Raw genomic sequence first — 21,283 nt, forward strand, 5'->3', positions numbered from 1 at the left:
AGGACTTCCATTCCAGCTGTGTGGTTTTCAGCAGAGCGGGGCATGGGTCCAGTTTGACAACACTGAGGCCTGACCTCCTGCTAGTAAAGTTACTGGAGACCCATTTGAATGCCCATTCCTTTTCCTGCCATGGGGCTCCCGGGAACAGGGGGTGTGAGTCACAGCTGGAACCAAGGCGGAGTGGGGGCACAGCTCCTCTCACTTTATATAAACCTGATCTATGAAAAGGCAGAAGGGACCGTGGGAATCCTAATGCTCACCTTTACCCCCTGTCATGTACATCTGATGCCTCTGTTCATCAAGTCCGTGTTTATGCCCAACTTTTCAGGCTGCGTAACCTTCGGTCCCCTTGTGTTTGGCCCATCCTGTCACAAGCACATCAGTGGGCTATAGCCTTGGGCGCACGCTCTCCTCTTCCTTACCCACCGTTTGGTCACCATCTCCCTCCTTCTGTCCTCCAGGGAAGCCCCGATTCTGTCTTGGAGAAGGCTCCTGTTCCAGCAGTTTGGGGGTGCCATCCACTACTCTGACCGTCACAGTCCTGCTGCTCCACCGGCCACCTTCCCACCAGACCAGTTATCTGTCCCAGTGTCCCGATCCGGCCACCGTCCTGCCTGTCCCCTTGCCGAGGCACCCTGCAAGCACTTCCCCTTCTCCGGACAAGGCCTCGTTCCTCCGGGCTCCCCCTGCACCTGACTGCCCCATGTGATGTGTGTCTGGGTCCTTCGTCATCTTGTTTTGTCCGTAGAGGAAAGAGTCGGGCAAGGGAGGGAATGTGGGTCCTAGGGACTTGGTCACAGACAGGAGAGGCAAAGAGGGTGGTGAGGTGGGGGGCGGAGGCCACCGGTGGGAAGCCGCACCCGGAGAGGGGCAGCACTGGATGTGACAGGTGCGGTGAATACACGTAGTCGTGGCGGAGGGACCACTTTCCCGGGAACAGAGATTTGTAGCAGCCCTCCAAGGTGTCCTGATCGAAACCAGCTGTGTTGCCCCCACAACCGTGTGCTTCTGTGCTAGAAACTTCTTCCTTGCCCACTTGCTGACATCAGGCCTGGCGCCGCCTCTGTCCCTGCTGCCGTCAGCTGACCGAGACTGAGCTGGGCGTGCGTGAGGTGGCGCCGTGCTCTTCCTCAGCGGCAGCCCGGTGGCCGTTGCTGTGGGAGAAGCCCCGTGCCTACGTCTCCGCTCGGGGCAGGTGTTTTCCCCAAGAAGGGGCGGGCAGCCCGGAGCGGGAAGGAATTCGGGGAGAGCAAGCTGGCAAGTCGCGCTCTGGGGCCTCGGCTGTGGGGGACCTTGGGGCCGTGTGCTGGGCTGGGTCTCTGCTGGCTGTAGAGGCTCGTGGAAGAGTTACTTCAGCCCACCGCCTGGGGCAGAGCCGGGGAGGCCACATGGGGCACGAGCTGTTAGGCTTGGCCAGGCCCGGGTGTGGGCACAGAATGTAGGTGTGAGGGAAGGGGCGACGTCCTTCTGCAGCTTGTCCTCCTGGCATCTCCGGGGGGCCCAGGGCTACCTTGGGGGCTCTTCCCAGCTGCTGTGCCCTCTGGCCATGTTGGCGCTTGGTCCCCCAATCTTCTTCAGTCACGACTCTGCAGGCAGTGGTCCCGTTGGTGAGATTTGTACCACCTGGGCCCCCGGGGGGTGCCCTTCAGACGCTGCCTGCCCCCTGCCCGCTCGGGCAGAGCCAGCCCACTCTCAGGAGCGGCCCCATATTCGTGCTTCTTGCCCTTCCCCGTGTGCGGTGTGAAAGGTCGTTCCTGCTGACTGGCCCTGCTGGGAGTTAAGGCGGGTGTGAAGTAAAACGAGTAAAACATGGAGTCTGAGGAGCAGAGCCTCGGAGGTGCTACGGCTTCAAGTGCACGTTGGGACACAGGACAGCCAGGGCGACTCAGGCTGGCTTCCTACTTCAGTGAGCAGACGACAAGGATTTCTACCAGATGTTTTCTTTGCGGTGGGATCTGGGCCTATTCCCAAGTCAAAGCAGCCCCAAGTCAATGTTCTACTTGTTTTTGACCGATGCGACAATTCCCCTGTTGCTTTTGCCATCAGAGCAAAACCTTGACCCTTCGTCTCTCACTCATGTGGACGTTGTCGGGTCCTGTTTGCAAGCTGGGCGGGCCTCTCCCCTCACACTCTGGGAAACGTGTTTACTTAAAATACTAGTCCGGTGAAATTTCTTCTAGTGAGAAGGTCAACAAATGTCTGTGTAGCTTTTATTAAAAGTCACTGTAGCGGCACCCGCTGCTGGCACGAGGTCTGCGGATTCTGGCAGCATTTTGTTGGCTGAGTTTCTGAAGGATCTTGGAAGGTCAAGCTGCATTTTTTAAAAAAAAAAACGATTCCAGGTTCTGGTTTGCTTCTCTGGATAGCTGGTATTTACAGCTGCTTGGTGGTTATGCTGTGTTGTGTTGTGGTCTGGGGGTCCTTTGGAGTTTCCAGGTTGTCCCCACCCTGTCCTACTTGGGAACCTCATACCCTCCTTCCTCCACTGCTCTGGCTGCTGCTCCCGCAGCCCCCACTGCCTGGGAGGGCTTTGCCCCTGCCTCTGAGCCGGTGGCCAGGAAGGTGGGGCGTGTCCAGGGAAACAGAGGCATAGGTGTGCTCCCTACGAAGCAGGCCTGAGAAGTGGTTCTCTGCCTTCTTATGTTACTAGGGGTACGTTGGACTGGATCCAAAATGTCCTTCCTCTGGGTCCTGTCTTACCTTCTCTAGAAAGCCCATCCTATGGCTTCTAGAGTATACGTGACCAGCCCCACTGAGGTCCTAGGGCTGAGGGGGAGGAGGAGAGCAGGGAGTGGACAGTCTTAACCTCACCCCTGTAGACCGTGGGGCAGGCAGCGCGGGTTCCTGGAGGCTCCTTCCCCCATATTCTCCTGCATCTGCTTGGCCCAAAACTTCCTTTCATTGCTGCGCCCAGTCTTGGGGCTCAAAGATTTGCTCAAGTCTCATCGGTCCCTGTGACCAGACTAATTCTGACGGTGCTCGTGCTGGTATTCGAGGTGCTCTGCTTGTGATCTGGACACAGGAGAGGTGTTTCCTGGACACCTCTATGCTTCTGGGAACTGCCTGACTCACGGGAGAAATGATATTTGTCAGGCTCTGTAGGGTATCCATTTGCCTCCGCTCAGTTGATGCTTAAAAACAGAGGCAGAAAGAGCTTGAGAGAGAAGATCTTAGCTAGAGTTTCTAATGAATGGAAAATGATGAATGAGTGAAAAATGAATGAAAAACATTCTGTGGTTCAGCCTCGTTGGCATCATCTCCGTGTCCCAGCCTTCTGGGTCCCTTTTGACATCTAATCCATCCAGATCATCATCCAGCCGAGAAACCTCAGCCCCCGTGGGGAAGTAACTCGGTGGAGATCACACAACCAGCGAGTGGCAAAGCTGGGATTAGAACCCACGACCCAGGGCCCTTTCGTCTGCTCCACCTACATGGTCCCTTCAACAAGTGGCTGCGTTTGCCGGGGCCCTGAGTTTTGGAGGAGCCTTGCTGATGCCTGGGCACTGGTTGGGAGCTGTCAGCAGTCAGGGTGGGGCCTCAGTCTCTGTTCTTTTCATCAGGAGGGATAGTCTCTCAGTTTTTCAGTGAGGGCCCTGGGGTTTTGGATGCAGCTTGAGCAGAGAAAACCTGGAGGGCAAGAGATTTTAGTGGACTTTTCCGGGTAACGTCCATTCTTCAACTGCCCTGTAGGGGTGGGGGCCAGGGCAGAGATGGAGTTAATTAACGCTCAGTTTCCCCCCTTAAGTTAAGGAAAATGGTAGAAGAAAACTCTCCTATTCTCCCCGACCCTTAAACAAAGGTGGTTAATAAAAATGTAGGCTCAGGTGACGAGGTGGCATGAGAGCCACCGTCACTTCTTACCCTGGCTGTTTAAAGTGCCAATGCAAACACTACCTTCTTCATTTGATTCTGAGTCAACAGAGACAGGTCGTCGTGGGGGATAGTCAGGGGTCGAGTAGGTGGCTGGCAGGGACCCAGCCGTACAGCCATGCTTGGGACCCCACGGCTTCTCCCCAGATCTCTAGCTGCCTTTCTCAAAAGTGAGGGTGGGTCAGTGGAGTTTGCCAAGGCTGCGAAGGAGCATCCTATAAGCCCTGATATCTCTTTTTACCACTAGCCCCTTGCCCACCCCAACCCCACATCTCCTTCCTTTCAGCTGGCCCATCTGCCCCTTTGGGAGGAAGGAGACCACCCGCACTAGGGCCAAGGACAGTGGAGCCCTGCCTAGTGAGAGGCTCTTGGGGCAGTGGCTCTGTCCTGTGCCTTACCAGCCCTGGAGAGAGGGTGTTTGTCTGAAAGACTGGAATTTAAATGCCATCATCTTTGATTTTGTGATATTTCCACTTGGAACGGTCAGTTCCTCCTTCCCACTCCTTAGCATGTATGCCAACTCTCCCCTGTCATGGGCGTTCCCCTTCTACGCTCCAGCCCGGGGATTGCTGGTGTTCTAGTGTGAAGAGATTCCTTTGTGTGATAGAACCTCAGAAGTGTAGCTTGGAAATGATGATCCATGTGATGATGACTTTTCTTTCTTTCCTCTTCTTGAGGAGGTGATTCGTAGACCCCGACTGCCTATGTAATGTAAATAATGTACATTTAATTTATTGCTATGGTAGCACATTGTATTTGTTAATGTATAAAACAAATTCTAAAAGGTTGACAAATGTATATTTTGTTGCTTAAATGTGTCTTTGCAGAAATTGACAATAAATAACATATTTTGTGTCCATCATTGTTCAGACTTCTTTGCTTGGGGCCCCGAGCCCTGAGCATCGTCATTCATCAGAGCTTGAATACTGGCAGCCCGCGGGGCACATCTGGCCTGTAGATGTATTAGTTTGGCCTGAAATGTGTTTTTAAAATACTTGAATTCGTTGCCAATGTTTAGAAAACAGTTGATGTTTAGACCGCAATTAAAATGAAAAAACAAAAAACCCAACCTAGAAATTTCATATAAAATGTAAATTTTCTGCTTCTCATAAAAACCAGTTGTTGGATCTTCCTAGGAGTGCCACAAAATTGGTCAGCACTCCTTAGTGGCTACCCCTTTGGTGAGACCTGAGGCCCTGCAGTCCCCACCATTCTCTATTATTTACACCTGGAACGTTCCATTCATCCCTGTTGTTTGCTTGGCCCCTGTAGGCATCCAAGTTTGAGACCCCTGCTATCCATGATTTGTCTCCATTCTGCAGTTTTCTTCCTTCTGCTCACTATTTTTCTACAGTCCCAATTTACCTCTTCAAGGATTCCTTTATGATTAAATGCCCTCTCTCCTCTTCACCTTTGACTCCCAAAGGGCCATGCTCTTATGTACGTTTTGCTCTCAGTGCTTGGATATAGGTTTAGAAGTAATATCTGTATTTTTTGTATCTTAAGAAATTTGAAGGCAGGGAACAGGCCTTTTATCTGCTGGGACTTGGTTGTGTGATCTTGGGCAAGTGACTTCTCTGCGTTTGCATTTTCTTTTGTGTATAATCAGAAAAATAACACAAGCAAAGCATGAGGATGAAGTCAATTCATAATGGGGAAAGAACCTTGAAAAAACCTTTTCAAAATTATTGAAAAGGTTCAATAATAATTGTTATTATAATAGCAGTAGATGACTCACTGGAGGCTTACCGTGAGCTGAGTGTTTTACGTGTGCACTCAGTCCTATAACATGACTGCTAGTTCCTAAAAATCACAATGCGGGGGCACCTGGGTGGCTCAGGTTGATTAAGTGTCCGACTTTGGCCCAGGTTGTGATCTCGCAGTTCACGGGTTTGAGCCCTGGGTTGGGCCTGGAGCCTGCTTCAGATTCTGTCTCCCTCTCTCTGCTCCTTCCCAGCTTGCGCTCCATCTCTTCAAAAATAAACATTAAAAAAAAAAAAGATGATTGGAGAGGTCCTTCAAAAAAAAATAAACATTAAAAAAATAAAAATCACAAGGCTAAGCAAAAACTATGCAAGCACAAGGCTTATGGAAAATGGGGCTAGGGACACAACAAACACTGTCAGTGATACATAAAAAGGAGGTTGATGAAAATGGTAGCAAAGTTTTACATATGTTAAATGATTAAGAAATCAATACTACAATAAATACAGCTTTTTACTTTGAAACAGACCTGAAGTAGTTTGTGGAGTCAGGCACTGGAAGGACCGCCGCGTGTGGGTTATTGTGGAGAGGCGGAATGAGTTTTCTGCAGTCGGACCGACAGTGGGAACACCAGATGTGTCTGGGTGTGGCTCCCAACACATGGTTCGCCAGGGTAGCTGGCAGCTGTGAGGTGGGTGCTGAGTGATTTGTGCGTTCCCATGCAGCTTGATTCAGCTGGGCGTGGTTTTCTCGGTTCACCTAGTATTTCTCATGGATGAGTTGTGTAATCAAATGTGAAGTTTGTGTTACACTCGGATTTTCCCCATGATATATCTATCAATTGCATTGGACCAAATTTCCATTTGCAAAACAAGTGTCAGCAGCAGAATGGACTGTATGATCTCATTTAGACATCCAGGCAACCCGTTCAGGCAGGCATATTATTATTATCCCCGTTTCACTTAAAGAATCAGAATCAAATTTCAGTTTGGAATCTAAATTTGATGCAGATTTAATGGATGTGCTGACGTCAACCTGAAGGCAAGTTTTGGACTGTGGGGTTCTAGACGCACAGGGATGCACCCGGGAGAGTATGTTCCAGCTCTCTGGTGTCCCTGCCCAGCTTGGAGTCCGCATCTGCTGTCCTGGAATCCACATCTGCCGCTTCCCGGGCTGCTGTCGTCACGCCCTTGCTGTGTGGCGCCTCATCCGAGCCCTGGGTCTCAGAGTTTAGCTTCTGTGGAGACCCTATGGCTGCAGGTGAAGACACATCTTTCACACAGACACCCCATTGCCGTCTCCACCGCAGGATTTGGCTGCTTCCTGGGTTCAAGCCTTCTTCTTGGAAGTTGGGGGATTCCTGATTCCCCAGAGCCTTTGTGGAGGTTGAACATCTTGTGCCTGTGTGGGAAAGTGCTGTAGGGGGCACAACATTCAGGTGGGCCAGTTACCGTCCCTCCAAACCTTCGGATCCTCCTAGGGCCCTGCAAGCTCACCTTTCATCTGGGTTCTGTGTTTACGTGTTCCCTCCACTAGATGGGGCTCACCTCCAGGTGAAGGCTCATTCTTAGGCCTCCAGAAACCTGTTCTCCCCACCTCAGTGTCCAGCAGCTCATAGCAGCCCCTGAACATCTTGGGGGCCATTATTCTTCCTGCCGCACGGGGAAAGGCTTTCCTGAGGCGCCTGCTCAGGCCACACTCAGGTTTTCCTTCAATCTCTCTCTGTCTCTCTCTTTCTTTTTTAATTTATTTAAGAGAGAGGGCGAGGAGCAGAGAGAGGGAGAGACAGACTCCTAAGCAGGCTCTGTGCTGTCAGCTCAGAGCCCCATGCAGGACTGGAACTCATAAACTGTGAGATCATGACCTGAGCCGAAATCAAGAGTCAGATGCTTAACTGCCCGGGCCACCCAGGCGCCCCTCAATCTCCCTTTTTGAGTGCCTGTGGTGTCCAGTGGTGCCACCAGCTGTGCTCTGACCAGCCCTTCTTTCTTCTTCGGGGCAAAGAGCTGGCTCCGGTAACCATCACAGTCCAGTTCTGTAACTCTGCAGCAGCTATCAGTTATGCAAACTGTTTCATTTCGGTTCAGACTCAGTCCCGTTTGTTTGAAACTTCGACTCACATTCACTCCAAAGCCCCCTCCCATGCCAGCCCTCCAGAATAGACTGGCTGGGTGGGCCAGGGGTGTTGGCTCAGGGTGTGGCTCCTCTGAGCCCTCTTTTCAATGAGATGCCATCCTTGGCCTGTTCTAGGCCTGCCCAGCTCAGTTTTAGCAAAGAATCCTGTTAAATTGGTTTATTGAGAACCCCCCGCCCCCCCCCCCCCCACCACTCTTGATATCCAATCATGTTGCTGTCGCCTGATCCTTGCTACCTAACAAAGTTCTTCTTAGCAATTTTCCATCCAATTCTTTCCCCCTGCCCATTGGCTAGAAATCCCCACATGTTTGAAGTGGAGTTCAATCTCTCTCCCCTATTGCAATAGTCTTGGATAAAGCCATCCTTGCCTGTTGAACTCTGGTGCAGTTCTTCTTTGACAGGTGGCTTATCTGTCCCACATGCATGCCCCTGCCTCTGCTCTTTGACACCAGTGCTGGGGTGGGGAAGAGACCTCTTATTTTGGGACTGCTCCTGGAAGAGCTAACTCATGGTGTTAGCATGGGCACTCGGCAAAGCAGACACCAGGACAGGAAGAAGCAATGTATCAGGGGAAAGCCCTGTGAGAGGAAACACAGAGCACTGGAGAAGACTGGAAGAGCCATCAGACTTCAGTGTGGTCTGACCCGAGGGGAGGAGGGATGGGAGGGAGCGAGGTGGGGTGGAGGCATCTTTGGCGTCAGTCCAGTCCTAAGAGAAGTTCAGTAAGGCCACTGAGAGCCCTCTGGCCAAGGTCACCCACCAGGGGAGTCCCACCTATCATAAGAATGAGCCCCAAATTGCTATCCTTGTTGTACCCAGTCACAGGTGGCAGTGGCCTGTCAGAAACCTGGCCTTAGTGTGAGCCATGGAACAGAGAGAGATTTCAGAATGTTGCACTTTTGGAGCCATCAGTCAGTTACGCCTCTGTAGGTGGAGACCTGCCGTATGCACGTGTCCCTATTTTGCTTGGCTACAGTTTACCCCTCATTTGTGGGTAGGCCCACATTAGTGGAGAGGGAGGGTGAACCCCCTCTCTTGGTTTTCTCTGCCTCTCTACTACCAACCTTCCATTGGTTCCTTTGCTCAGGAGGCTTGCAAATGCTGCTGTTTTGTCACAAGTGCCCTGCCATGGGAAACGGGGCAGAGGCTGGATCCATTTCTCCCCTTCTTCAGCGCCTGCTCCAAGACATCTACCTTGCGCCTTCAGTTAATGATATAAGAGCTTCAAGCCCCACTACCAACTTGGTGTCCGCTCAACTCTCGAAATGTTCCCTTATCCCTGTGATGCCAGCAGGTAGCAGTGTCTGCTGCTCGGGGTCATATCCACTATAACGCTGTATCTCTTCACTCTGTGTCCACCTTCTCCTTTCTCCAGACCCAGACAGTGACAGGTGGTCTTGGCAATGTTGACAATCGCCTTACCATGACCATTGGGGTGTGTGGTTGGAGGCCCCTCAGTGTTGGAGGGATACAGATGGACAAGTCAAATGCTCTCCCTCCTTCATGGAGCCAGTCCTCTTATATTTCATAGGGAATGAGGTGGGATGTTGGTTTCATTGCTAGTTCTGATGACATGGTGCCTTTTTGCAAGGCTGCTGGGGTCCCTTGGCCGGCTCCAGTGACTCCAGTGGGTCTTTGAATTTGAAATGTGAACTTGGTAGGCCATGGCTATGGCCCACTCAAACATCTGCCCTCAAACTTTCAACGTTGTACCTGTATTCCCATGGTGGAGGAGGGGCTGAGGGCAGGCTGCCCCAAGATGGGCTGCATTGGCATGAAGATTATTCTGAGCTCAAGGCAATCAAGACCCTACGGGCTCAAGAGAAACTTTTGTCCCTCCCTTAACTACATAGAAGCTTCTAAATTGAGGGTCTTTCCCAGAATAAGGGTTATTAGCACTTTTATCTGAGGGACCCATCTCTACAGCAGGGCAAACATCTAATTACCAAACATCAGCTCCTCTTCTTATCACACCTGTGAAGATCGTTCATTCCTTCCCTCTGAAGTCCCAGACGCCTACCCCTTATCCTTAGTTCAGGATGACACATATACCTCATTTTGCCTGATCATCTTTGGAGTTTCCATGCATGTGTGGATTCCCGTCATGTGTGGTATTAAATTTGATTTTGTCCTGTTAATGTGTCTCACGTCGGTTTGATTCTTAGTCCAGCTAGAAGGACCTTTGAAGAGGACAGGAATTCTTGTTCCCCAACAGTGGACACTATTTATGGGAACCAGGGTTAAGTTCCGGAGATGAACTCTGAAACATGGTTATGATGCCTAAGGGCAGGGGTCCTTGGAAGGGGACTTTTGATCTTTATTTCTGCAGGCACAGATAACACCTGCTGGAAGCATCCAGGTCTGGAGTAACTTGGTGGAAAGTCATCCCTAACTTCAGACCAGCCCCTTCCACTCTCAGAACAGGATACTGCTCATATCTGTTCAACTTTAAGGGTACAGAAAAATCACCTGGAGAGATTGTTAAGATGCAGATTGTAAGCTCCATTCCAGAGATTGGACTAACTGGGTTGGGCAGGACCCAGGAATCTGCATTTTTAACAAGCACAGGAGAATTCTGATGTAGTCTTTCACTTGGGGAACCACTGATCCAGTCTACAGTCTCTGTATACATCTCTCTCCTATTACAGTGGTCTCAGGCCCAGTGAGAAAGAGGCGGGGAACAGTGAGGGTATGTGTGTGGGGGGTTGAGTGATGCCTGTCCTGCAACTAAGGGGATTATCATTATCATTCTCACAAATGTGGAAGGAAGGTCTGTCCCAACAAGACACAGGATCTTTCTCAGACAATGAAAAGGGATCCTCAGCCAGAATAGAATAGAGGGACATAAATGAACCATGAAGCTTGTAAGGAGTACTTTAAGAATGGAAATGGATTATGACCATGTGAATGACGAGAGTGTCCTGTAATGAGAAACACCGGGAGAAGAGATGAGCATTGTGCCTGAGACAGAAGGAATTTGGTGAAAAGAAAAATCAGATGCTGAGAAAATTGAAAGTTCAGTTAAAATCACACATTAAAACACAGCTAGAGTACCTTTCTCCAAACCCAAACAAATGATCAGATGAGAGATGTGACACGAGAGAATGGAAACCACCTACCAGCAACCTGGGAACAAAACAGAGCTATTGAAGGAGCTGAAGAAAACACCCATGGGTGGAATGTTCCCTACCACCGAGGAGGTTAAAGGCAAAATAACCTGGTAACTACACTGGGGGAAGAATGGGGCTGACAAGCTGACTCAGTCAAGTGGAAGACTAACGTGAAGCAGCCCATGTATAAGAACCAATAAAACAAGCTGCAGCGTAAATGGCCCCACATCAAAGCGTCATACAAATGATTAGGCAGGAAAAAGTGAGAATGTGTTACGGCATTGTGCAGACGCTTTCTGAGAAAGATGGTAGAAATCTTGTCCGAATTATTGCTTCAGATGGATCTTACTTATCCCCTGCATGACAGGACTTAAAAAAAATTAGAGGTGTCTGGGTGGCGCAGTCGGTTAAGCGCCCGACTCTCGTTTTCCACTCAGGTCATGATCTCATGGTTTGTGGGGTCGAGCCCTGCATCGGGCTCTGTGCTGACAGCGCGGAGCCTGCTTGGGATTCTCTCTCTCCCTCTCTCCCTGCCCCTCCCCCCCACCTAAAAAAAAGTAAAGACTAACAAGGAAGTCTTTATGGTCTTGCTCTAAAATATCAATTGGCAGGTTTTACAAGAACTTACCAGTATGAAGAATCTGAGGAAAAGTCCAGGGAAAATGGACAATGAGGCCCAGATGAAATCCAGCTGTACCACTCAGAGTGCAGCAGTGAATAGAATGGGAAAGGATTTCAACTTTTTTTAATTACAGAAATTTTTGGCCAAGGAAGAGTGCTTCCCCAAACCCAATGGGACAAAATTACAGCAGGTACAAACAACTGTAACCTCTTCCAAGGACTTGGAAATGATAAAATTAGTAACTGAGATTTTAATTCAGTGACTTCTTATTGACTAGGAGGACTTTGTCGCAGGGCTGGAAGCCAGCCCAGGCAAGTGTAAGCTGACAAAAAAGGAGGCGTTCATTAGAAAGAGAAAGAGCAGTCTCCTACCATCAAAGGACAGGGATGGAGCGGGGCCACGGGAAGAACAGCCAAGGTCATCAGACCTCTTGTCTGTCTCTCACCTTTTGCTTTCTGCTTTTCTCTGTGCGTCTCTGTATTTTTTTTTTCCTTTCTAGGATTGTAGGTCTTTTCCTTACAGATTTGTAATGACTTTTTGTTTAGCTTTATTCTCTCCCTGAAGACCAGCTGGGCTGGTCTCAGCACCAAGGTTTCCCTTCACTGCCTAGACTGTGAAATGGATCTGGGTCCTTTAAAGTTTTCCTTTGCCAGCTGGCACAATGCTAAACTTTGTCAGCAGAGGGTGCCAGAGAGACACTGTAGGAGGAAAGGGGTTTTGCTTCTGGTTCTCTAGTGCTTGCTTGGCAAGCTCTCAAGGCTCCGTTGGCAACCTGTTGTAGCACAGGTGCTTGCGTGGGTTTCAGGTCTGGCTTCTGCAGCCTGAGCAGCACTTCCTGCACCCAGATTTCTGCACTGCACACAGCTTCCCCCATGTCCAGCTCCTGCAGTGCATGACCACCTGCAGCGCCTAGTGGCCCGTGGCTTCTCCTGGCAACAACCTCTTCTTGCAACTTGTTGATTTGTAACCTTGGGTTACAGTTTCCTGGGTGAAATCTGAAATTGGTCCCTGTACATGGGGGGGGTGGGCAAGGGCAGACTGAAAAAGAGACAGACCCCTCCAGATTGGTAAGTGGCAGTTTTAATAAGCAAGGGAACTTGCTTTTATGACGGTTGGCTTAGTCAGCTGCAAAGTGAGCAGATCTTTACACCCACCTGTCAGAACCTTAAAAGTTTATATAGACGCCCTAACTGGGTTCAGTCATGTCTACCAGATGGCACATCCAGTCATTATACCCAGATGGTCTCAACAGCACATTACTATCTCAAGTCTGTGCCCTTGAGGCAGCTTTTAGGGCAGGAAGGCAGGCAGAATGCATATTTCAGCGGCAGGGAAGGCAGGGAAGAGCCTCAATTGCCTGGGTCCAGCTCATGGGTCAAATGGCATCCATATTCTCTCGATGACCTTCTCCAGTGTTTCACCTCTTATGACTGGCTTTTATAATTCTATATGTACTGCTCTTTTGCAATGTTCCCTGAGCAGTCAGCAAGGTTTTACTGGCATAGAGGTGGCTTGTTTGGTGACTATCTGGCCGCACTGGAGGCAGATGCCACAGCAACAGTTTAGGCACATGCAAGAAAAAGCAGATTAAAATCACGATTTCCAAAATAAGTAATAATTTTCAAAATTAAGAGCCCAATGATCTGAATCATTGATTTATTAAGTCCTCTAGGTTGGAGGTCAGATAACTCAGGATATTTATTTGTTTCTTTATGTGATTTAATAAAGATGGTAATGAGCAGACTTATCAGGTATAAACACAAGCATTCTGTTTAGATAATGGCATAGATGCCTCCTTGAGAGGCAGTGATAATGTTTAGGTGATCCTGGAGGACAACTTGTTTCTTTTTCTTTTTCTTTTTTAAGTTTATTTATTTTGAGAGAGAAAGAGAAAGAGAAAGAGAGAGAGAGAGAATCCCAAGCAGGTTCCACACTGTCAGCACAGAGCCCAAAATGGGGCTTGATCTCAGTAACTGTGAGATCATGACCTGAGTGGAGATCAAGAGCTGGACGCTTAACCAAATGAACCACCCAGATGCCCCCAGCTTTTCTTATTAGAGATATTTTAGTGTTCAGTAAGGGCAGGCTTTTTCCTTATTGGCTATCATTTAAGCCTTGCTAGGTGGACTTAGTAAGTGCTTCTCTGTGTGCTACAGTGGCTTCCAGGCCAATGGAAGGAAAATGGCGGCCAGATGAGCATACCAGTGGAAAACATAACATGCCCATCTGGCAGGAGGAGGAGGTTGGCAATTGCTATTACTATGGGGTGGATTCTCCTTTGTGCCCAGGGAAAAGCCAGGGTGCAGTGGCCCAATCACCCAGTTGGAAGCCACGGCCAAATGTCTGTGCTACATAACCACTGGATTCCATTCAGGGCTTCCCAATAAGTGGGTGTTGTGACCTGTCAGTGTCAAACTAGCTGCTATCCTTTAGTGTGACAGAATGACTGCATAGTTCCAGTGACTTCCATCCCACATTTCTGGTACAGCTGGGTTGGTTGTGTTCACAGTGATTTTTCTGTTCCCAACATAGGGGTGCCTGGCAATCCAGTGCTCAAATGTCCATCACCCAGGGTGAACCATGTGAATATATCCCAGGTCTGTCCATAGTCACCCGTGGCTCAGATGGTATTTTTTAGGACCCTTTTGGTCATCAGTTTGATGGGCTGCCTGTGTAGTTTGATTGACAGAAAAAGAATACCTGTGTCCAGTGTTACTGATAGTGTGTGCCAGAAACCAGTTTTCTGGAGTAGTATTGGTAATATCAGATGAATTAAGAATGCCAGTCCTAGCTTGTTCTTTTTTAATATACTGCTTTAGGACTTTTTAAAAAATGTTTATTTTTGGGGCGCCTGGGTGGCGCAGTCGGTTAAGCGTCCGACTTCAGCCAGGTCCCGATCTCGCGGTCCGTGAGTTCGAGCCCCGCGTCAGGCTCTGGGCTGAGGCTCGGAGCCTGGAGCCTGTTTCCGATTCTGTGTCTCCCTCTCTCTCTGCCCCTCCCCCGTTCATGCTCTGTCTCTCTCTGTCCCAAAAATAAATAAAAAACGTTGAAAAAATGTTTATTTTTAAGACAGAGAGAAAGAGAGAGAGTGAGCAAGCATGTGCTCAGGGGCAGAGAGAGAGACACAGAATCCGAAGCAGGCTCCAGGCTCTGAGCTGTCTGCACCGAGCCCGATGCGGGGCTCGAACTCACGAATGGTGAGATCATGACCTGAGCGGAAGTTGGACGCTTAACTGACTGAGCCACCCAGGAGCCTTGAGAACTTTTTAATCCACTCCCCAGAGTGGTGATAATCCTGATGAGCTAGAAAGGGGCATCTGCTCATACACCCAAGGTCAGCTTAAATCTTTTGTTGGGCATACAAGTGGGCCCACTGTGGAGAGGTATTTATATTAGGAGTCTGTGTCATGACTGGGCACCATAGGGGCAGCAGATGTCTAAGGCTGACAAGACAGTTATTTAATAGGAACTTGTATGGGAAAGTCTCCCCCTTCTGTAAGAATTACACTTGCAACCTGATCATTAGATGTTAATGTAGCTGTAGCTTTAGAAATTTGACCTGGTTGTGCATGCCATGCATGTTGGCTGGGGAAGGCAGCAGGCAGGACTGGGGGTGGGATATGCCAGATCAGAACCCTCACCTTCTCCCCTCCTTCAGTGGTGCATGTTCTGTTCCGGGTATAGTGTGTTTCAACAGGTCTGGCTCACAGCAGGATAATAGGATCCCATTAGAGACTGAGTAGTTCCCTGGGATGTCTTATTGAGAATCCCAGTACACAATGCCTTCACCAGGCCTGATGGGGCTTGATGTTCTCAGCATCATAGCACATTGATCCACGGTGGGACTCAGGGCAGTGGCTGTCTCCCTCAACTTTTGTACCTTTACGGTACTGGATGCCTTGGCAGGGGTTTCTAGTTTGGCATATTGGGTAATAGGCCCTACTGATTGATCATTTAAATGTATTAAAGCCTTTAAGCGTCCGACTTTGGCTCAGGTCATGATCTCGCCGCTTTGGGCCCTGACAGTTCAGAGTCTGGAGCCTGTTACAGATTCTGTGTCTCCTCTCTCTGCCCCTCCCCTGCTCATTCTCTCTCTCTCTCAAAACTAAATAAAAAACATTACAAAAAATGAAATGTATTGAAGCCTGGGATAGTACCTTAGTCTGCTTGGCCAGGTGGTTTTACTTGTTAGTAATTTAATCTGCTGCTTTAATGTCTCTTTTTTTCTGATCAGTCCTGTGGCTTGCAGGTTACAGGGAGGTGGGCTTCTACTTAATGTCATTATCTTTTGTCCACTCTTAGATATCATGACCTTTGAAACGTGATCCCTGATCATTGAGGGCATCTGCACATGGTGTTCAGCTTCTATAATCCCCTGTTGGTGGACACCTGTTTTTCACAGCCATAGAGGCAAACTTGGATGAGGCCAGACATAGTGTCCACATGAACCAAGGCATATTTAGAATCCTCACTCAGACGGAGGGGACAAACATAACCAGTTTGCCAATCCTTCACCATCTGGGGACTCCGATGGATGGTCCCAGACTCCTTTGGCAGGTGCCTTGAGTGTTGTTGAGGACATACAGGATTTATTACTGCATTAACCAAGCCACTGTATTTTATTTTATTTTATTATTTTTAAAAAAAATTTTTTTTAATGTTTGTTTTTGAGAGAGAGACAGAGACAGAGTATGAGCAGGAGAGGGGCAGAGAGGGAGGGAGACACAGAATCCGAAACAGGCTCCAGGCTCCGAGCCGTCAGCCCAGAGCCTGATGCGGGGCTCGAACTCACGGACCGCGAGATCGTGACCTGGCTGAAGTCGGCCGCTTAACCGACTGCGCCACCCAGGCGCCCCAAGCCACTGTATTTTAAGGGCAATCTGGCATCCTTGGTAATATTCCATTCAATCTGGGTGTTATGGTGGCCTCTCTTTCTATTTGCCCACTGTGTTGTATCTACTGAAGGGTTAGTTGCTAGGGCTTTTACCCAAGCTAGGGCATCAGTTTCCTGATTGCCCTATGAACTGGGACGTGGAAGACAGTGAGGACTACCTCAGGCTCTTGCAGGTAGACTTTCTTGACCTCATAAGGACTTATCTATGATCATCTACACCTTTGCTTTTCATTGTCTAAGCCACAGGGTTAATCTCTTTGGTGTGAAGGGTTAATGGCCAGGGTTCATCAGTCAGTGATCCCCAGCTAAATAGCTGAGTTCAGCCCACTGGCTGCTGTGGTTCATTTCTGTTTCCATCCAGATGATGTCAGTGTTGGGCTGAATAGCCATTGCAGTCCATGTGGGAGAGTTGCCATGACTAGATCTATCAGGCATCAGTAGGATTTCTCCTCATTCCCTCTGCAGGGGCTGCCACAGGAATAGGGGTGGGGGCATTTGGAGGATCTATATGTTCTATAGGGTCTAGTAGCACCCACATTTCTAGAGACAGTGGGCTGGTGGGCAGGGTACCCCTTTGTTGTCTGTAGGCATATGCCGTAGGCACTTAGTCAAAATGGGAGTCTGGGCCATGGCAGAAGTGGGTCAATGGAACATGTTCTCTATCCATCCCTTGATAGAAAGGGAAGCTCTTAACATGCAATACTTTTTCTTCCTGAGACAGTCTACCTGGAGGAGTACTGTGTACATTGCTAGGAACTGTTGCTTTATGGAGGTATATCAGGTTTTTGCCTCTTTCCAGAACCAAGACCAATATCCTAGAGGTATTTTCTCTTTCTGTTGTCTCTTCTATAGTGCCCAACCCATACATTCTAGATACATCTGATTCAAATGATAGCCCTGCTTGAGGGATGTCCAGAGCTTTAATCTGTTTCACTAGTATTTTTGCCTTCTCAAAGGTGGCTTGCTGCTCTGCCCACCTGTTACCCACCCCCCCTCCTTTATTTTGTTTTATTTCTTAAAATTATTTATTTATTTTTAAATTTCCATCCAAGTTAGTTAGCATATAGTGCAACAATGATTTCAGGAGTAGATTCCTTAATGCCCCTTCCCCATTTAGCCCATCCCCCCTCCCACACCCCCTCCAGTAACCCTCTGTTTGTTCCTCATATTTAAGAGTCTCTTATGTTTTGTCCCCCTCCCTGTTTTTATATTATTTTTGCTTCCCTTCCCTTATGTTCATCTGTTCTGTGTCTTAAAGTCCTCATAGGAGTGAAGTCATATGATATTTGTCTTTCTCTGACTAATTTCGCTTAGCATAATACCTTCTAGTTCCATCCACATAGTTGCAAATGGCAAGATTTCATTTGTTTTGATTGCCGAGTGATCCTCCATTGTATATATATACATCACATTTTCTTTATCCATTCATCCATCGATGGACATTTGGGCTCTTTCCACACTTTGGCTATTGTTGATGGTGCTGCTATAAACACTGGGGTGCATGTGCCCCTTCGAAACAGCATACCCGTATCCCTTGGATACATACCTAGTAGTTCAATTGCTGGGTCATAGGGTAGTTTTATTTTTAATTTTTTGAGGAACCTCCATACTGTTTTCCAGAGTGGCTGCACCAGTTCGCATTCCCACCAACAATGCAAAAGTATTGCCCTTTCTCCACATCCTTGCCAACATCTGTTGTTTCTTGAGTTGTTCATTTTAGCCATTCTGACAGATGTGAGGTGGTATCTCATTGTGGTTTTGATTTGTATTTCCCCAATGATGAGTGATGTTGAACATCTTTTCATGTGTCTGTTAGTCATCTGGATGTCTTCTTTTGAAAACTGTCTATTTATGTCTTTTGCCCATTTCTTCACTGGATTATTTGTTTTTTTGGCTGTTGAGTTTGATAAGTTCTTTATAGATTTTGGATACTAACCCTTTATCTGATACGTTGTTTGCAAATATCTTCTCCAATTCTGTCGGTTGCCTTTTAGTTTTGTTGGTTGTTTCCTTTGCTGTTCAGAAGTTTTTACCTTAATGAGGTCCCAATAGTTCATTTTTTGCTTTTGTTTCCCTTGCCTCTGGAGACATGTCAAGTAAGAAGCTGCTGCAGCCAAGGTCAAAGAGGTTGTTGCTTATTTTCTCCTCTAGGATTTTGATGGCTTCCTGTCTTATGTTTAGGTCTTCCAACCACTTTGAGTTTATTTTGTGTATGGTGTAAGCAAGTGGTCCAGGTTCAACCTTCTGCATGTCACTGTCCAGTGAAATTACATTGATTTCCCCTAGAAGTCAAACTATGAAGCACTTTATAGTTCAAAACTAAGCAGGTGGAAGGATTTGTGGTATTCCTGAAGAGCAAGGTTGGCCCAGTTGGGCAGGGCTTAGTGTAATGGCTCCATTCTCCACTAGATGGCACTGCTAACCTACTGGGGTGGATTGTTGTGGTGCTCATAGGTGTGTATGCGCATGTGCAGGAGGGTTAAAAATGGCGTCACCCAGGTGCCCAGTCTCTAGTATTGGAACTCTGTGCTCTCCCTGACCAGCAATCGCGCACTTGTCCTTTGTCTCCAGCTTCTGTCCACTCCTTGCTTCTACACTGTCTGCGACCAAGCTGTCGCAGGCAGCAGGCGGCCAGGCGCAGGCACCTCCTTCCCGAGTTTTATCTCTGATGCGGCTGTGTTTCCCGACCCGTCACTTCTGAGGGACTGTGGTTTTGACCCACTCAGATCCTGTGGGAGAGGATCACCGAGCAATGGCCGGCTGCCGGCTGCACCCAGGAACATTCGCAGGACCGTGCTGCTGCTGATGCCCAGAGACTGTCACTGGGCCCTAGCCCGCCCCAGAAAAAGTTCACGTGATCGAGTAGCAGCAGCGTTTCAGGGATTATGGCAAATCACAACACACATCTGGCACCAGCCTTCACCCCCAACGACCTTGTTCCAGCACCAGCGAATGTGGTTGTTCTCTGGGGTCTGCTGGCACTGGGTGGCCACAGAGCCTCTACCAGATGTCCTTCCAGCAGTGGAACCACTTTTCCCCATGTGGCCGAGAACCTCCTGGACCCCGCTCTGCTCCTGGGGATTCGCCCTTCCCACCAGAGCACCAGAGCCAGGTATCGAGCTGCGGAGTGGCAGACTCTGCGCTTTCCCTGTTTATAGAGTCTTAATGGAATTTAAACCCTGTCCTTTCTCCTTTCTCCTTTCTCCCTTTTTAGTTCAGTCCCTGCGGCTGTTTCCACTTTTCCACTTTCTCTCCAGCTGCTTTGGGAGAGTGCTTTTCCTGAACTCCCCCCCACCCCCCCCACCCCCGTCTCTGTTCTCTCTTCGCAAGCAAAAACAGTTCCCTGCCCTCTGCAACTTTTCTCTTCCTTAGTTCACCTCTCTGTGCCACGTACCTGCTTAGTTCTGTGGTTCAGATTGTGCAAATTGTTGTGTTAATCCTCAAATCAGTTTTCTAGGTGTGCAGGATGGTTTAGTGTTAATCTGGTTGTATTTCGAGGAGGAGAGATGCAAAAACCTTCCATGCTGTTCCTCCATCTTGGGTCCCCCACCCCCCTTTTTTTTTTTAAAGGGATAGAGGCACTGTGTCAGGTAGGGAATAGAAGTCCTCCAAAACTCCCAAATCCCTACAAAGGCTTGCGTTTCTTTTATCTTCTTAGGGGTTGGATAGGCTTGTATGTTAGTAATCAAAGCTTCTGGAACAACATTTCCTGACCAAATAATTCCTCAAAACTTTATGGCATTATCTGCACCTTGAATGTTTTGTGAATTCATCTTTTCCCTTGCAAATGTTCCAACAAATCTGCAGAGGGTCCTGCAGCGGAGGTGAGTCTTCACATGTTAACATTATAACATCAATGTAATGGACCCATTTTACTGTTGTGGGGAAAGAGAACAGGGACAAGTCTCATGTTGCCATCCCATGGCATATTGGAGGGCTCTGCAGGTAGCCTTGGAGAAGTACTTGGAAGATCCATTGTTGCCTCTTCTCATGTGAAGGCAAGTTGATCTTATGACTCTGTAGCAAGGGATATATGGAAAAAAGCATTTGCTAAGTCCAGTACAGCATGGCACACTCCTAGGACCATGGCCAAAGTATCTAAGGCAGTGGCAATGTTGGGCACAGCCACATGCATGGGTGACCTTATCTCATTCATTTCTTGGTAGGTCACGGTCATCTGCCATGAGCCTTTGGCTTTTTTATTGGTCATACTAGGCTGCTGAAAGCACTATGGGCAAAGCATGTAACACCCATTTGGTGCAGCTCTTGGAATTTCTTCTATTTCCTTATGCTCCTAGGCAATCTATACTGTTTGACGATTAGCCTTTTTCTCAGGGGTAGTAGACTTATTAGTTTCCAGCTGGCATTTCTGCTTAGTACTGGTTTGATTACTCTAACCCAGAGGTGGAATTCACTGATGTAAGTTTGTAGAGTTTGACCTTGTGGGATAAGCCCAATATATTCTTTGGTATTGAAGAGACACCGGTTCTCATGGACCGTTTTGACCATAATTATTTGCACTCCCTAACCATTGATGACACTGAGGGGGCCACAAAACTTCTAAGGGTTACCATGTATGAGAGTACCTTTGGCTTCAGTATCAGCCCGAAGTGTCATCTTTTGTTTATTTCTGGGGGACTAGTAAATAGTGAACCCAACATGAGACCTCTGATCGCCTCTAATGGTCCTCACCTAGAGGCAGTCTTGGCTTGTATTTTATATGTGGGGCATGGGAGGCACCCACTCTGAATAGGATTGTATCCCTGGAGCCTCTGTTGGAACAGGTAGGGCATCAGGGATCGTAGGAACAGGTAGGGCAGGCCTGAACTGTTGTTCAGATTTTAAGATTTTCCATAGGTCAAACCAACATAACATTGGGTTGCTGGTCTCTCTCTAGGTGGGGTCTTGGCAACAAGGAGGTCAAACCATATTTTTTCTTGGTTACTT

The 21,283-nt window shown here is 48.4% G+C and overlaps 1 protein-coding gene and 1 long non-coding RNA gene across 14 annotated transcripts in view; one reads left to right on the forward strand and one right to left on the reverse strand.

Moving 5' to 3' along the window:
- The window catches only part of RAP1GAP2 (RAP1 GTPase activating protein 2), a 224,991-nt gene extending 220,262 nt beyond the window's left edge, over positions 1 to 4,729 (forward strand). For all 13 annotated transcript variants that reach the window (XR_009254949.1, XM_058703622.1, XM_058703626.1 and 10 more), the window contains one exon: positions 462 to 4,729. The gene's annotated coding sequence lies outside the window, so the exon portion shown is untranslated. The remainder of the gene's footprint in view (positions 1 to 461) is intronic.
- LOC131497403 (uncharacterized) lies at positions 4,609 to 19,871 on the reverse strand. The gene is made up of 3 exons (XR_009254951.1): positions 19,731 to 19,871; positions 5,620 to 5,839; positions 4,609 to 5,534 (listed from the first exon to the last, which is right to left on the reverse strand). It is a non-coding gene; the product is annotated as an uncharacterized LOC131497403 (long non-coding RNA).
- Between the last annotated feature and the right edge of the window lie 1,412 nt (positions 19,872 to 21,283).

The sequence above is a fragment of the Neofelis nebulosa genome, chromosome 16 (assembly GCF_028018385.1).
Source record: "Neofelis nebulosa isolate mNeoNeb1 chromosome 16, mNeoNeb1.pri, whole genome shotgun sequence".
NCBI lineage: Eukaryota > Metazoa > Chordata > Mammalia > Carnivora > Felidae > Neofelis > Neofelis nebulosa.